At 50.6% G+C, this 17,332-nt stretch overlaps 1 protein-coding gene across 4 annotated transcripts in view; it reads right to left on the minus strand.

The window, feature by feature from the left end:
- RALY (RALY heterogeneous nuclear ribonucleoprotein) overlaps window positions 1-17,332 on the minus strand; it is a 117,193-nt gene that overhangs the window by 73,664 nt on the left and 26,197 nt on the right. The gene's annotated exons all lie outside the window — the stretch shown is intronic.

A 17,332-nucleotide genomic window follows, 5' to 3' on the forward strand; every position in this document is an offset into this window, starting at 1 on the left:
CGAGAAGCCTGGGAGGCAGAAACTAACTCAGGGAGTTACAGTTCAGAAGTGGGAGCTACAGGATTATCCACGGCATTTGTTATATTGGGCAGCACCAAGTGCCTGCTTAGCACGCTGCTGGTGCGACACCATCGGCACTGCCAGCCCAGCAAGTGGCTCTGCAGGCTAGGAAGGCTGTGGCCAAGACAGCAGAGATCACTGCTCATCCCCAAAGTGGACTGACTGCTTTTTCAGTGGTGGGATCCAGATCCCAGCAAAACACCCCTCCTCTGCAACCAGCTGAGGCCTCAGCCCCGCAAGTCCTGGGAGAGGACCCAGGAGCTGTGGTCAAACAGCTGGGGTGCAACGAGATGTCCCCGTGCTCTCTGACCCCCAGGCAGTGGCCGCATCTCTGACTTCACAGCCCCAACAGTCCCAAGTGTTCAGGAACTGGATCCAGTCCCCATACTCTGAGTCTTAAACCATTAACGAGTCCATTAATTGGAACCAATTCCTTCATATCAGCCTGAGCTAGCTGACAATGTACAAACAAGCAACAGAGCAAGGTGAGGTTCCTGCGCCTCCTGCTCCACCCTCGCGAAGTCAGTGACGATTCCCAGCAATGCCTCCTGAATGAGCACCCAGGGCTCTCACGGATGGAGCAGTACTTTTACACCCTGCTCTGTGAAATACTTGGCACCCGGGCTGCCTGCTCTGAGGGGAGGAGCAGGCAGGGATCTGCCGGCCGTGGCTAACAGCAGGGTGAGCGGTGAGTGCAGCCAGCTGCCAGCAGCCACGGCCCCCCGTAATTAGAGGCTCACTTCAGCCTCAGATGTGCCACAGCACTGCAGAAGGTCAAACCGGAGTGAAGCTTTCAATTAAAACAGAAAAAGTACTAAGGAGACAGAGAAATGAACCGCTGGGCTGAAACCACCACCAAGGCAGTGCTGAAGGGACAACCCCTTCTGCATGAAGAAGCCACCACAGTGACACAGGCTAAAACCAGGTGGCCATGGGGCCACTTTTGCTGTCAACCAAGAACCCAATAAAGAGTAACTTGACAATGCTGTTTCCTCAGTTCCCCTCTGTTTCAATGGGCCCTTCATCCAGGTTTAGTGGACCTCTCAAGAGGTTTGGTTGCATCTCTCAGTACTCAGTGAGTTCAGAGATACCATGAGAATGGGCATTCGTGCAAGAGAGATGTAGAAGACGGGAATGAATAAGAGTAATTTGGAGATAAACTGGGTGGGAGCAGAGCCCTGAACATCAAAACTCTCAGGATGGGGATGTGGCAAACAGAGAATTACAGGAGCAAATCCCAGTAAGGAAGAAGGAGCAGATTTTTTACCAGACATCTGGATGAACTGCTAAACGCCTTCCCCCATCCTCCTCCCAAACTCACCCAGGTCCCTTGGCTTAAGCAAACGAGCTTTATCTTGCTCCTAAAATCTTCCACTTTTGATAAGAAAAACCCAGTGTTTTTTCAGTGGGGGCTGGAGGGAGGAATGAGGAGCAGAGGGACACTGTGCAAAGAGCATCAGAAGCACTTAGTTGCGGTATTGGCACCATGCGCTGGTGTTGCTGTGAGACCAAGGGCCAAATTACTCATCTCTGTGCTCCTTAGGATGTGAAGTTTGACTCAGATGAGCTCTATGACATTCACCTCAGATGGAAGGTGTACAGGAGGTGGCGCAGAAGAATCTCACCACTAGCAAGGTCATAGGGGCTAAGAAAAGGAAGTCCCCTTCTGTTGCTCTGTAACCCCTCGTTTCTCAGCGCACAGCTACTTTGAAGACCAAATTGTCCTGCTCTTATTCTAAGACCGTCTTTACTGCATGAGACCGAATGAACTCGGCAGGAGGAGCAGCAGGCTCCAGCCTTTGCAATGCTGGAGTCCACCCGTGCAGTGCAGCGCAGCATCCTGTGATTTTTCTAGAATCACTTCAACCCATGATGGAAAAGGAGGAAGGAGGTAAATACCCTGCCAACATACAACAACATCTTTCAAACTAAGTAACTGCACCAAAATGTGCTGTTTTATTTTCACTCTGGGCTCCCAAAGCATTTCCCTTCTCTCCCTGAATGATAACGGGCATAAAAATTAAATATAAATTCTCCAACAAAAAGCGAAACACACTGAAGGGTAATAAATCACCACTACTGGATGGCATTCAGAGGAAGTTGGGGGAAGGAATAAAGGATGAAATAGCATAGATACTGACTAAGATATATCATAGACCCTTACAAAACCAAGAACTCATCTTCAGGGCAGGGGATTCACCACAGTGGGCTGAATTTTGATGAAGAAGCAAAGGGAAGTCGCAGAGAGAAGCGGTGGGGCTGGAACACAGCGCAGCCCCAGAGGGCATGGAGAACCTCACCCCAGCACCCCGATTGCATCCCCACTTCATGCTGGGATGAAGTCCGGAGGGATGCGAGGACCACGTGCCAAACATGACCCACTGGCACCAGTGGGATCAACTGGGATCTCCGGAGACAGCGAGGAAGGTCCAGCCCCACGCTGAAGTGGGGCTGCTGGCAGCTCTGAGCAGCAGCTGTCACAGGCTGAATGCTCTCACCTGATGACCTGAAATTCCTACATCTGCATTTCCAATAAACTGAAACACTCCCTGGGGCATCACAGAGGAGCACAATATTCTGGAAACATTATATATCAGCACTGATCTTCGTCTTACAAACAAGATCACCTTTAGTTTTGCAGGCACCTCCTACTTCATTAAACTCAAAGATCTTGCTCTCCAGGGGTTTCCTCCTCAACTGGGGCAGGAAATGAAAAGACAGAAAATGCAATTTAATTGGGGATGAAGCTTCATCTTTACGCTGCCTATCATCATTATGTGTCATTTAAAAACAAGCACGGAGCAGGTGTGAAATGGCACCGGCTCTGGATGCACATAAAAAAGGTTGACACCAACAGCACGAATCAGATGGTGTGACCTGAAAACTCCTTTTCTCTTTTCCTTTTTTATTTTCCTCAGATAAAAATCCTTTTGATATGGGATAGATGAAATGGTAACTTTGTGAAGCCAAGTGGTTTGAAAAGAAGAGGAGCCAACTTCAGGATGTCACCCTTGCCAAAACCTTGTGGTGCAGGGCTAGCAGCAGCGCAGAGGGCAGGCGAGCGGAGGTACCCTGGCACAGCCTTCACCTCACACAGAGGTGCTAACACTGAAACTGCTGCTCCTGCTTCTTCCTTGCCAGGCATCACTTTGCTTCCCCATGCCCTGATGAAGTGTCTGACTGGGTTTGATGCACCCCCTTCTCCTCGCAGGTTACACCGCAGCACACAGCCGGAGAGGGGACCCCGGGATTTGGAAGCTGCCCTGGGAATCGAGTCGGGTGGGAGAGGGCTCTGCTTTCCCTCAGGTTGCCCAAACCCTTCCGTCACACTCCAGGAGCAGGGAAAAACGTGACGAAACGCTCTTGCCTAGTCACTACTGAGGATACAAGTCAACCCTGTGAGGAGAGCAGAAGCAAGGAGAGCTCAGAGGACAGGTGGTGCTGCTCACCGCGGTTCTGCTAACACAGGAGGGCTATAAGGGGAAGGAGACCTGGAGTTCATCTCTTGTACTGACAGAGAGTCTGGGGGTTTAGGGCAGCTTGTTTGGCTCAAGCCTTCGCAGAACAGCCTCCACCACTGAGGCTTTCAGTCTGAGGATGCCCAAAGTCAGATGGGCTTGGACCTGCCTGTGCCCAGGCTCTGCTCTGCCATAAACGATGGTGCTTGTGGCACCCAGCTGCCTGTCAGGGTACTTCCAATACCTGCTGGTGAAAAGGTTCCAACCCAAGTGCTAGGAGAGACAGGCAGAAAACGTGCATGAGCTCAGCCACCTAACCTCAAAACCACAGCCTGGTTCAGCTCGGAGCTGGGTTTCCAGGCTCCCGGGTTGCTGGCTGGGTTGGTTTTACACGACGGCTGTCTGCTGAAAAAGGAACGACTGAAATGTAAGATCTCTCAAAGGCCTTTGTGTCATTCTGGATGGCATCGGTAACACTCTGGGACTAAATACTGACTGTTTTTCTAACAAGTGCCATTTCTGTATCTCTGGCCACCGGAGATAAAATAGGGGTGAACTACGTTAACTAATGCGCTCTAATTAGTAGCTGCCCCTCATTTTCGAAGTCCTGCCCCACATTCTGATGCAAATTCACTGCCTTTCATTTTAAGCAATACACCGGCGTGGTTTTAGTCTTCCAGTGATCCTTTAATGTCGTATCTTCTCCCCATTGAATCAATATTCAGATCCCCTAATTGGAACTTATCTGCTCACCCAGCCTTGGGCTAGGTTTGCTCAGCAGCTGAGCGTATCGGGCGCTCTCAGTGACTGCATCGGCAGCGCCCAGCTTTGCACCGTGGCTGCTCTGCAGCAAAGCGAGGGGAGATGCTGAGCGCTTTCTGTAATGGAGACATGAAACCCAAAAACCATTTCTCAGCCCAGGATGGGATCAGGGACAAGTCAGTTTTCCTGCTCCACTTCAAGAAGGCACAGATCCCCACTGCTGCTAATTTTAAATCCCATCTCCATCTTCTGCCTATAAATTCTCTCCTGCTGCCAGAAGGTCACCAGGCCAGCTGGAAAGCTATTTTTCACAACCTTGCTAATCCAGAGGCACCTTGCTGCCTCCTCCCACCAGGAAAATGCTGACAACAAAACTGACTGGTGGCCAGCAGGACCGCAGGTTGGGCATGGCATTGCAGGGAGGACTGGCCTTTACGGACCCAGGATCAGTTCCCGGCTCCTCCCCAGCTGTCCTGCTTGACCTTGGGCTCCAGCTCTGTGCTTCACCTCATCTCTACTAACTGAGGCTAACAGCACTTCCCACAATTGGTCATGCGGATAAATTAATTTTTGTTTAGGAAATAGTTTATTATAATGGGCACAAGGGCCCTGTTAGAATAAAAGGGGATATTTTTTTCCCTTGCATCACCACTAGCTTTAGAGGAATGAAGCCAAGGACGACTGTAACACATCATGTCTAGGGCTGAGATTTTTATGAGATTTGTGCAGGCTCAGCTCCAGGATCTTCTCCCATCACCTGCCATCATTCCTTGACAATAAATATTTCCAAGGAGGAGCAGCTGCAGGGCACAAGGAGAGGCCGATACCTCTGCAGTGGCTCAGGTGCTGCAGGCATGCAGGAAAGCTGGTGGAGCAGTGGGGTCCCCCCACCCCTTGGAGGGGCTGCTGGGGTCAGCCAAAGAGACAAAACTTTGGTCTCATTCCTCTGCAGGTCTCCAGACCCTGCTTGTGAGGAGACTTTTGCAATTGCCCAACTGACCTTTGCAAGCTCTTGTTCACCCAGGAGGCTGCATCGTTGCACCTCCCCTAACGCCTGGTGCACCAGGTCCTGCGGGAGGGACATGGGGTGGGAAGGAGAACGCTTGCCATGAGGCTGGGGACTGCTCTGTGCAAGCACTCCACCAACTCCTTCTCCCAGAACACCAGCCCGATGGCATCACCACCATGGTGGACAAAGTCTGTGCCCCAGGACCACCCTGAGGCTTTTCCAGGCTGCGGGGCTGGGCACACAGAGCTGCTTCTGCGAGCAGGGCTGGTCCCCAGGGGGACCCCACCACCAGGACGGCACCGGGCTCTGAACCAAGTGGCTGAACAGAAAGCTTCCAAGCTGCTCCGCCGCATCTGCACACACAGAGCAGTAACAGCATCCAGCGCACGCAGCCCCAGGGAAGGCAAAAATAACTTTAAAAGCCTCCATGTTATTATATTTTTTTAAAAATGAAAAGAAGTGTAAGAACCCCGCAGACACCCCCTGCTGCCCCAGAGCTCCAACCATGCTCGCCAGCCCTCACCCAGTGCCAGCAATGCACGTGGGGCCCATACTCCAGCCCCGCCACCCTCTCCACACCTCGTGGGACCACCCCACTTTGGCAACAGAATAAAAATCATCTCAGCATCTACTGCCAGTGGTGAATAGGAAGCCCAAGCAGCTAGATCCTACCCGTGCAAGAGGTGCTGCTGAAGCACAGCGCAGCAGGAGCCCACAGAGACAGCAGGGAAAGGAAAGGGAAACCTCAGCCACCCGTCAAAACCCCAGCAGTGGAGATAATTGGCTTACACACATTTATCCCTGCACCCAATTATCAGCTCAGTTTAGTGTTTGATTTTCCACAAGTCCGGTCCGGCAGCCTGGCTGTTGTTCTGCTCCATTCTGCCTCCCTCGCTCATTTATATATATATTATCCACTCCTTAAATCATTTTAATAGCTTCTTTACTCGCATGCCCTCCCTTCTCACTCCAGCACCATCAGCACAAGGCAGGTTGCAGATATGAAGGAGCTGACATTTCCCTTTTGAGTAATTTGCAGTGGATTTCTTGCCTGTTTGATGTAGTCGTTTTGTTCTCTGCGATGATGTGACATTAATTATTGTTAAATATTCTTATCTGTTACATACAGTTCTGTTTAGATAAAGGTCAGTGTGTGAACCCCTGACAGTGCTCAGCGCTGCCACGCTCTAAAGCCAATTTGTCATTCTCTGCCTTCAATTGCCTCACTTTAGTTTCAGTCCATTTTCCTGTTAATTCAGGCACAGTGGAGAACCATTAAAAACCGCAAAATATCTCAGCTGCTGGGATTGGCACTCGGATGGGAAATTACCACCTTGGGTCGCTCTGGCTGCACGGGAAGGTCAGGAAACACTGCCCAGGCAAATCCAGCAGCAGCCACTGCCTCTGCGCCTGGCCCTGGGCACCACCGAGCGGATCCTGGCTCCATCCCCTCCAAACGCTCCCTTTGGGCAGTTACAGACAGCAGTGAGATCCCCCTGAGCCTCCTCTCCTCCATGCTGAGAAGTCCCTGCTCTCAGCTCTCTGCCAGGGTGGGGATGCAGAGGCCAAGCCCCTGGGCACAGCCGGAGCCCAGCAGGCAGATGTGCCACGCCGGGAGCCGCAGGAGAGCAGCCGGTGACCCTGAGTGGCTCCCCAAGGGACAAGGTGGTCACACAATCTCATGCAGACACGTGTCAGCACAGCACAAACAGCAGCCCGTGGGACATCCAGCCTTCAGCAGCAGGGAGAGGTCACAATTACATCTCAGCTTACACCCACAGCTACTGTGGGATGAGCAACGGGGCTGGCAGCCCAGGTGCCCCCAAACAACCTGTGTTGCGGCTTGGTTGAAATGCAAGAGCTTCCACACCTCCATCCTAAATGCTTCAGCATCTGCTTCCCCCCGGGCACACAAATAGCCCTAATTGCATCAAGGCAACTGCTCAGATGCTTAAACCCAAGTCCAGGCTGAAGCGAGTGTCTGAATGAGGACTTCAGTGGAGATAAAGGGAGGTGAAAGGATGGTGGAGAGCTGAGCCCGCAGCCCCACGGAGCTGAGGATCAGGGCAGCTCAGAAGGCAGGTGTGTGTAAACGCAGACACTGAACTTGCCAAAACCAGGGATGCTCCTTCCCGAGTCCCACCCGCAGCAGCAAAGCACCAGAAGCACCACAGAGAAATGCATGCTAGCTCCAGCACTTTCCACATGGAAAGCATTTGCTCAGTTAGCCAAAGCGATGTTTAATTTTGCATTATGCTAAATTGCTTCCTACTTTTAAATAAGAGAATAAACCCTGAACCCGCTCCCTCTCTCTGTAAGACACAAAGAAACATCACGTTTTGCTGAATGTAATAAAATGTCTCTTTTACTCTATTTCTTTGTATGTGAGTAAGACAAAAGATAGAAAGGGAAAACACTTTGGGCCCCCTCAGTTCTAGACTTGAGGGAGTAAAGAGGGCCTCCAACATGCTGGATCTCACGGGTTGTGGCACGACGTATACCTGGGAGTTGGACTCTGTGATCCTTATGGGTCCCTTCTAACTCGGGATATTCTGTAGTTATATAATTAAATTCGATAATCCCAGCCCAGGAGGAAGTAGGGCTCCTCCACCACTACACATCTCACAGGGAGGACAGAAACCGTCCCCACATGCATTTATTCAGCACAACCAGCAATAAGACAAGCTCCAAAGAGAGATTCACACCCCAGGCCCTCAGCTCAGTCACATGTTAGGGTGTAAGGGGGAAGACGTGGTGCTGACCGACATCTCCCCTTCCCTAGGTAGGACGTGGTGAAGGGCAAGCTGGCTTCACATGTTCAGGGAGGTATAAGAAACCTCGGGTCCTCGCCAGCTTTGGGGACAGGGTGTCCTGCAGCTAAAAATACAGACAAGTCAAAAACTCAAGGCTAGCAAGAGGCAGTGGTAGGTTGGCTGAAGACAAAAACAGATCTTGTTTATTTATTTAGCCACTGACTATCCAGCAAGGATAGTCACACATGCTGCTTGCATGACTGACAGGCTCCTGCCAACTGCAGGAGTCAGATTTCTCATGCAGACCCAGGGCTTCCCTCTCCCCTTCCCTCACTGCAGGCTCACAGCCGTCCCTGTGATTATTTCTAGCTGTGGCACCACGCAGGACATTGTGTAGGAACACTGTGAAACAGCACAGGATGGGCACTGCTGCTCCCTGGAGTGGCACTGACTCAGTGCCAGAGCACCCGGGGACTCGCCAGGAGGTGCTGGGTGCATCAACCCCATGAGCTGCTACTAAAGCCCATAAAATCCAAGCCCCTGCAAGGCCTGGGCTCAGACCTGTCAAGAGTTTGGGGCATCCACGCTGAAAATCCATCCCACCTGTCAACTCAGAGCCAAGCTCTCAGGGAGGCTTTGGAGTAGCACAGCCACACGGCAAGTCTGGGAACACGTCCCAAACTGTCCCCAGATGTGCGGGGACCTGTGTCCTCCTCCTAAGTCACTTCCCTCCTGCCTTTTTTCCTTCCACCTGGAGCGATGTACTTCACAGCTATTTCTTTCTGGGCAAGCTGGCCCTGCTTGTGCAGTGTGGTTGGTCCAGGTGCTCTCCAGAGGCCCCTTCCAATCTCAAACTCTGCAAGAAGAGCTACTTACAGCGTGCCCCAGCTGCCCCGAGCTCACCGGCGTTTTATCCTTCACTACATCTGCATCATCAGGGGAAGCTCCAGTGTGAACAGACCCATCACAACCAAAATATTACTAAAGCATTTTAATAAAGCAGGTCGATGAACACCCCGTGCCACCTGAGACACACAGCTGCTGCCAGCACATGTCTGCTTCCCACCTGCTCAGACCGGGAAGTCAAACAAACACGGCCAGCCTGAACCAGGGGAGGGTTGGATATCATGATCCAAATCAGAATTTAATCCGGGATCCAGAGCTAAGACTTGCCAAGATGCCACGAGTACTTCTGCAACAAATATTTGACACCTCATCCAGAAGAGGCTACTTATAGCGACGCCTTGCAGGGCTTCTCATGGAATCGCAGCAATGCGGGGATGGAAAGGCTCTGGCTCGGGGCTGGGCACATCTAGCTGTGGGGCTTGGCAAGATCACCAGGCTGAGTGCTCCACAGGTCCACAAAACCACTGCAAGATCAGAAACAAACCCAGTGAGCACACAGACCCAAGTATTTAAGTAAGGAAACAAGGTGGGAGGCTTGCTTGTAACTTGCAGTTTTCCTTGTTGGGAATTAAAATGGTTGTAGGCATTCAGCTCCTTTCAGCCAGCGCAAACGAGAAAGAGCTGACACGAAGACAGCCATCAAAAATAGCAAAGGAGCACCACGAGGAGCCCCTGAAACAGGCTACACGCCAGCCTAAGCTTTCCATACAGGGCAATTCAATTTAATTTGCCTTACTTCATTAACCTCAATGGATTTACACCTGAGACCAGCGCTGAAAAAAAATCAATTATCTATTTAACCTCATTGCCCTGATATTATTTCCTCCGCCCAATATCTGGCTCCTCACCCGAGAGATGAATTCTTGCAGACCTGCCAGAAATTCGGGTGCAGACTCCGTGCTGTGGGATAACTTCACGCTGCGCTACCGTTAAGGAAAGCACAGAGCCCAAGTCGCTTTTCCAAGAGCGATTTCAGCAAGAAGCTACCACAGCAATATTAATAGAAAACTCCACTCAGGCCCACAAGTGCATCTGTGGCCCCTGCAACTGGTGCTCGATTGCATGGATTTAAGGCTCGTGTCTTGCTGTAGGAAGCTGCCTCCTGGCTGGGACACTGCAGATCTCCTGGGAGCCGATGGGAGGAATTGAAAGCCCAGCAAAGGGGGCAGCCAAGCCCTGCCCAGCTCCCTGCTGTGGTTGGTGGTGGCTCACCAGAGCTTCCAGGAGAGCAGACATGGAAATTCAGCCAAGGCACATCCACTGCTCCACAGCTGCTGAGCTTCAGACAGAAAACTCACTAAATCCCAGCTCAGCGCCCACCCAGATGCTCGTGCACGGCCCCACGTGCACCGCAGACCACTGTCCCTCCAAGCCAAGCACCTTCTGCCCACCCGGCAGGGTCTTTTAACCCCCCACACCATGCAGACACCTCCTGGGACCCTACCTGCAGCAGAGGCAGAGTTTCCAGCCCCACGCAGCAGTGGGGCCGTGCGGGCCTCCCGGGAACACGTGCCCAAGCTGCTGCTTGCACCGCTCCAGCTGGGGAGGCGTATATTAATCCTGCACTAAATTGGATGGTTTGTTGTACACAAGCAATTTCTTTTTTTAATGAAATGGGTGTATCATTATGATTAGGCATAGTCGTTCCATTCAGCCTTTAATTAGATTTGTGTAATTAGAAATTCACCAAATTATTTCACAGAGTGGAAAAAACATTGCTTGGATGGGGTTATATAGCATCGCGGCAGGTCCCGCCGTAGCTCTCCGGGCTGACTGATAACCTGAGAAAAATGACATCTTCCATTTTGAAGCCATCACACGGTGCGCGTAATTCTCAACTTCTGGCAGCTTCTGCATGGCTAAGAGGCAGAAATCAGGCAGGAGCAAGTGGAAAATATGATGGCCCGTTCCTACGGGTATTTACTGCTGTCACCTGCCCACCTGGGGATGTTGATGCAGCAGCTGCACAGGAAGCACCAGCTGGGCTCGCTGCGATGGCAGTGCCAGCAGGAGCATGGGGCTGAATAAAAACATCCCCCGGGGGCTGAGATACCTCCACTGCACAAAGAATTGAGCCCAGCCCAGCCTGCAGACTGGACAGTGCTGCAGCCGCCAGGACACCAGTCCTGGGGCTGGGCTGGAAAGTGGACAGCTTCACGTTCCCGAGCTGAAAAGCAATGATATCTAGAAAGTGGTTGCCTGATTTGGGCTTGTTTAGCCTAGAAAAGGAAGGCTAAGAGGTGACACAGCTGCTTTCCAACAGGCTAGGCATCAGACCTTCACATTGGAGCTAACGGAAGGTTTGCCACACAGCCATAAGCTGGCGGTGAACACTCAAGCAATGAAGCACACAGCTACCAGTGCAGGAGAGCTGGACTGGCTCCCCTCCCACGTAAGGAGGCAGAGATGCCTAAGAAAAGCCCCCAGAGCTCACGCTTGGGGTTGCTCATGGGCAGCTGAGAGACAGAAGACCTGACACCCAAGCCGGGTGCTGCCTTGCAGTCCTTCCAGCCCACATCTAACGTGCACCAGTGCAAGAGGCTGATCCAGGCACGTCTGATTTAGTGTTCAGAACTAATTTTTTAATTCATTCATTTACTGTCTTCAAGCATTACTAATCAGAAAAATAATCCTGAAAATATATTTCTTACTCTAAGGTCATTTTCAGGAAAGTACCTTCATCCATCCATCACATCCTGCCACCAAGGCAGGAGAGAGGACATTTTTTCCAACAAATACACTACTTGCTAAAGGTCCAGACACAGAGTGAACAGCTATATTTATAACATATATACACATTATAGTAGCCATATATATATAAATGCAGCTTGGAGCCCGTAAATGTGCATGTGAGAGAAATACGGTTCCTTCATGGCCTCCTATCAAAACCACCTCACTGCCCCTCATCTCAGCACCGCCCTTCCTGACACCACCACCCCTCTTCAGAGCAATATCCTCCTCTCTCTGTCCTGATCACCAGGCACTGCTGGCTTTGTAGCAGAGCAGTTCACTAATTTCAAGATAACGTGCCCGCCACAAAAAACATTGACATAAAACTAAGATAATATAAAAAGTTTATCCGATCATCTTTCAAAGATGAACAAACCTGAATATAGACTTTTCCCCTTAACCCCCTCTTTCTTGAAGGAATATTTCTAAATTTGAGATCAACATAATCTAGCCTCATACTTCTGGAAACGCCGTATAACTCACACTTTACCTCCACATCTCACTCGGAGGCGTGGACGGAGTGCCACCACCAGAGGAAAGCCAGCTGACACCACACGTCACCCTCCGGACTAGCACCAGCCTCAGCCTCCTGCCACCAAAGAAACGGAGTCTCACTTTAAACATTCCTGCGCTCGGCCAAAAATGTGGAGGGAAGTCCAAGCTGGCATCAAGCACTGCCTTGCTCGTCCCCTCTGTCCGATCAGCATGTGTGGGGACCCTCTGGCAATGTTCTTCGCCCGTCCCCACCCACTAAAAACACCCCTACTGATTCCCCAAAGGGCTTACCTGGTGCAGCGCACAAGCTTAGGGAACAAAGGATGGAATCGCAGGGAAATTGGCAGCTGAAGGATGCAGGGAAGCATAAATTCAGCATTTTTTCCTTCACTTTATGTGAATCTCTTCACAGTGCTGCTGCGAGCAACACCAACCTTGCATCTCCATGTGTTTGCAGTGACCTGACCCAGTGGTTGCTGATTTCTCGCGAAGTGTTCGTGGAGCCCCTGGATGTCTTGAGTCTCATGACAGCCCAAAATCCCTACCCAGGGGGCTGAGCCCCCAGAACAAGAGGCATCTCCATGCCCAAGACACAGCCATCACCAGGTGCTCCCTCCCTCCTGCCCAAACAGCCCCAGGCCTGCTGCCCACCAACTGCTCCTTCCAGGCACAGGAGGGAGTACCCTGGGTGTGAGTACCCCTTACTCGTCAGTAACAAGTGGTAGTAACTGGGACAAAGCAGTGGTGAAGCTGTGAATGCCTCATCCCTGGAAGCACTCGAGGTCAGGTTGGATGGGGCTTTGGACAACCTGGTCTAGCGGAAGGTGTTCCTGTCTGTAGGAACCCAGTGGTCTGTAAAGTCCCTTCCAACCCAAACCATTCTGTGGCTGTGGTGACAGCCCCATCTGTGCAAACCTGGCACCTCTCCCACACACTCCGCTGCCACCTCTCCAGTTTGTGGGGCCTGCGCCCTCTTCCACTTGGGCCATGGATGGGCATCCACAGAGATCTCCTGGCCGGATTGCCCGGAGGTCCTGAGGGCTCTGAAATGTGCACTCTGGCTCAGCTGTCTGTGCTGAGGTAAGGCAGGAATTGAAAGATGCTGGAAAAGACAGAAAAAGGATGCTCTAACCTGTGGAATCACAGAATCACTAAGGTTGGAAAAGCCCTCCAGGATCATCTGGCCCAACCATCCCCCTACCACCACCATCACCCACTAAGCCATGTCCCCAAGCACCACGTCCAGCCTTCCCTTGAACACCCCCAGGGACGGTGACTCCACCACCTCCCTGGGCAACCCGTCCCAGTGCCTGACTGCTCTTTCTGAGAAGAAATGTCTCCTTATTTCCAACCTGAACCTCACCTGGTGCAACTTGAGGCCATTCCCTCTGGTCCTATCACCTGCAAGAAGAGGCTGACCCTCAACTCCCCACAGCTTTCTTTCAGGCAGTTGTAGAGATCACTGAGGTCTCCCCTAAAGCTCCTCAGGAGCTTTCTTATTAGATGTTTCCCATTACATTGCCTCTCAAGCAGCAGTGCTGTGGTGGGTGGGAAAATGGGGAGCCAATTACACAAACAACAACGATACACAGCATTTGATTAAGGAGCACTTTAAAGAAACTCCTTAACAAACATTTGAAGGAACCCTAATAGATGTTTGCAGTCATATTTGGAGCTAATTTAAACAAAATGTTTATTTGCACAACCAAGGAAGGGTCAAATTATGAAGCAAAGTCTTGTTTTTTCCCTCTTCCAGAGCCCTTCCCCAGGTCCCTGCTGCTCCAACATCTCCCAGCCCTGTCTGCAGGGATCGGACTCTCCCACCTGCAAGTTTTGAGGCCAGAAGTGCTCATTTGCTCATTGCAATCACAATGCTGAGTGACTCTTAGAAACCCTCCAACTTATCAGGCCAATCACAAATAAGCAGCGCGGCTTGAATTTCAAACATTTTTTGAAGCTGAACAACTCCAAGAGCTCATCAACAAAGCCACTTGATGAACATGTCTGGGAGAAGAGGCGAACAAGTCTGGCAGAAGTCTCCTCTCTGAAGCCATGGCTGGTACAGCAAAGGCAGCAGTATCCACAGGAGCTCCTGGCCATGCGGTGTAGCTGCTTGCCCCAGCATTAGGCACATTAAACCACGTCTCCCTCCTCCAAAAGGAGAAAAAAAAAAAAAAGAGAACAACAACAACAACAACAAAAGGGTGATGGGAGCACAGAAATCTAGTGCTTTAGCACAGTACCAAAATCGTGGGCAGCCATCAAATGACGTGAGTTTTTCCAAGTTTCGCTTCCTCCAAACGTCCTACGTCTTTGTGCAGGATGGTTCACAAAGCAATATAACAATCAAACAATAAACAAAGCGTAGGTGCAAAAGGTATTTGTACAGTAAGCAGGGACTTAGGGCAGTGCATTTTCACTTTACTTAAAAGCAGAAACATTGAATTGTAGCACAAAGCTAACCCTCAAAACAGTCCCTACAAAATATGCATGAGGTGAATGGTTCTAAAAGGAGGAAAATGAAAATGAACTTGCAAAAATAAATAAATAGAATAAATCAGGGCTGAGTAATCAGCTGGTCCCAGAAGAACTCAGTCCCACACACCTGAGACAGACCTTGACCCTATGTTTCTATGAGCTCCAAGAATGAATCCTGGATATTCAAATACTCAGTCTTTCAGAACTTTACAGCTCCCTGGTGCTTTTCCTCTAGAATAGTTTCCTCTGATCAGGACTAAAACGAAGGGTCATTTTCATAAACGACTAGCTGGATTGCCCACAATTGCCAAGGCCTGGGCAGAGTGCTGGCCACGCTTAGGTCTCTGGAGCCAGCCCCAGGAGAAAAAGGATGCTGAGTTTGGCTACTTTAGCCAGTGTCCCAACCTGAACCCATGCTGGGCTCTTGCACCATGTCTCTGGTGGCCTCCCCCACCTACACTGGGCATTTAGGACCTCAAGGAACAAAGCCAACGATCACCACTAAGTCCCTCTTCCATAGACCAGGGACTGAATTCCTAACCCACAGAAGCTTTTCACATCTCAGCATACCATTTTTTCTGCCTGATTTGAATTTAATGCTTACGAAAAAATAAATAAATAAATAAAGCAAAAAGTGTCTTCCAAATTTCCTGCAAATCAAAAATGCTGAGAAGGCATGATTTAGGTAAATTCTATTTGAGAACCCCAAACTTATACCTGAGAACATTTGAAATTGCTTAGATTCACCATGATGCCTTAATAACAGAAATACAAACACAAAAAAAACCTCTACCACAAGCTGTAACTTGAAACAAAGAAGCTGAATTTACAAAACAGACTTTGGAGTGGGCTGGGACTTTTTTTTTTATTTTCAGTTCAACATTTTTCCTGCAGGAAACTGGCACTGAAATAATTTCTGTTTTTCCAAGCATTTCAAATTTGATTAAAGAAACTATTTTATGAAAAAGATGGCATTCAGGATCTCTCTTGGACCTATTACGTGAAACAATCTTGCAGTGACTAAGTATTGATTTACCTGAAGGTAGTAAGTGGGTGGTAATTAGAAGAGGGCAGCTTTTTATACACTCAGGAGAAATGCATGTTCCAGACAGTGCATCCCACACGGTGCATAACAACAACGCCAGGGCCACCAGAATAGGTCCGCCCTTGCCAAAAATCCTTGCCCAGTAAGGTAATCATCTTTCAGTTGCTATTTCAGTGTTCTCAGGAATTTCCTGCTTTCTTAAGATTTTGGGGGTTTGTTTCTTTTTCTTGCTAACCACTCTGGAACCAGTCTCTGGAGCTTCCTGCGGCTTCTGGGAGAAGGCCCGCTACCCTCCAGTGACACAGGACAGCTTCACCTCTCTCCAGTTTTCCAATTACAGCACCTAGGCCTTAAGTGAGGCTCAGCTGCACACTCAGGGCAGTGCAGGAAGGCTGCAGGAAGGGGCCAGCAGGACAAAGATGGGGAAGCCCAGCAAGGAGGGGCCACCTGCATCAGGGAGGCAGCACTCGCAGTCTGCTGACAACCACAGGGCCTTTCGAGTGAGCAGCAGCCTGCAACACCATTCCCAAATCTCTCCACCATGTCTTTGGGAATGTGACCCTGACACCTAGATGAGCTCTTTGGAAATATGTAGGAAATGGGGTTTGCTAGAGGAGAGCAGCAGCAGGTCTGCTTGGATAAGGCACAGGGAGGATCTCGCCGCCCTCCTCAGCTGCACAGCAGGAGGCTGGGGAGAAGACAGAGCCAGGCTCCTCTCAGCGGCATGCACAGACAGCACAGGAGGCCCTGAGCACAAGCTGGCACATGGACAAGCACGTTTACCACAAGGGCTGTCAACTGCATTAGCAGAGGCCCACGGGAGTGGTGATATGCCCATGGCTGGACATATTTTAGCAACCTGTCCTAATCTGTTTCTGTTTTGAGAAGAGACTCAACTAGGGACCGCCACAGGCCCTCTCCTACCTAAACTACTCCATCTTTTGAGGTTAGGAGAACCGTGTTGGGGTGACAGAACCTTCCTCTTGGTCCTGAGATGCCTGAAGGACAGCAGTCCTCCATCTGCAGAGCAACAGGCAAACCAACAGGGAATCTTTTAATTGTAATTAAAGGTGAGTGTCTTTTCTGAAGGGCTACAAAGGGCTACCTGAACACCCTGTTGAAATCAGAGCTGATGACAGACCCCTAAAGGAAATGCCAGCCCTTCGTTTGGAATACCACATGTAAAACAATCCTTGCTACAAGAACTAGAGCAGTCCTGTCCCCCACCCTGCTTTCTGCATTGTGCATCATCTACGGAGCAACTCAGACCTTCCACGAAATCCAAAACACAAATCGCTCGCTAAGTCCCATAAATTGATGGCAGATTTCGCAGCTGGTTCACGTTCAGGGACCCGGTGTGAATCCTCCACCTCATGGTCACAGCAGGAGTGGCTCCAGCAGCTGGAAAACTCCCGCAGGTGAGGCGCTCTGCCCTGCGAGGCGGCGGGGTCTGGAGAGCCCCAGCAGTTCAGCCAAGGTCGAAGCAATGAGGCAACCACAACCGTCCCCTGCTTGCTCAGCAGCTTTCAGCTGGGTCCTCCTGGCTCGCTTCACTGACACAAACAGTATAAACCCTGCCAGGACAGACAGAAGCAGCTGTGCACAGAGGGAACATCCTCAAGCAGACATCCAACAT

Source organism: Anas acuta, chromosome 16 (genome assembly GCF_963932015.1).
Source record: "Anas acuta chromosome 16, bAnaAcu1.1, whole genome shotgun sequence".
Lineage (NCBI taxonomy): Eukaryota > Metazoa > Chordata > Aves > Anseriformes > Anatidae > Anas > Anas acuta.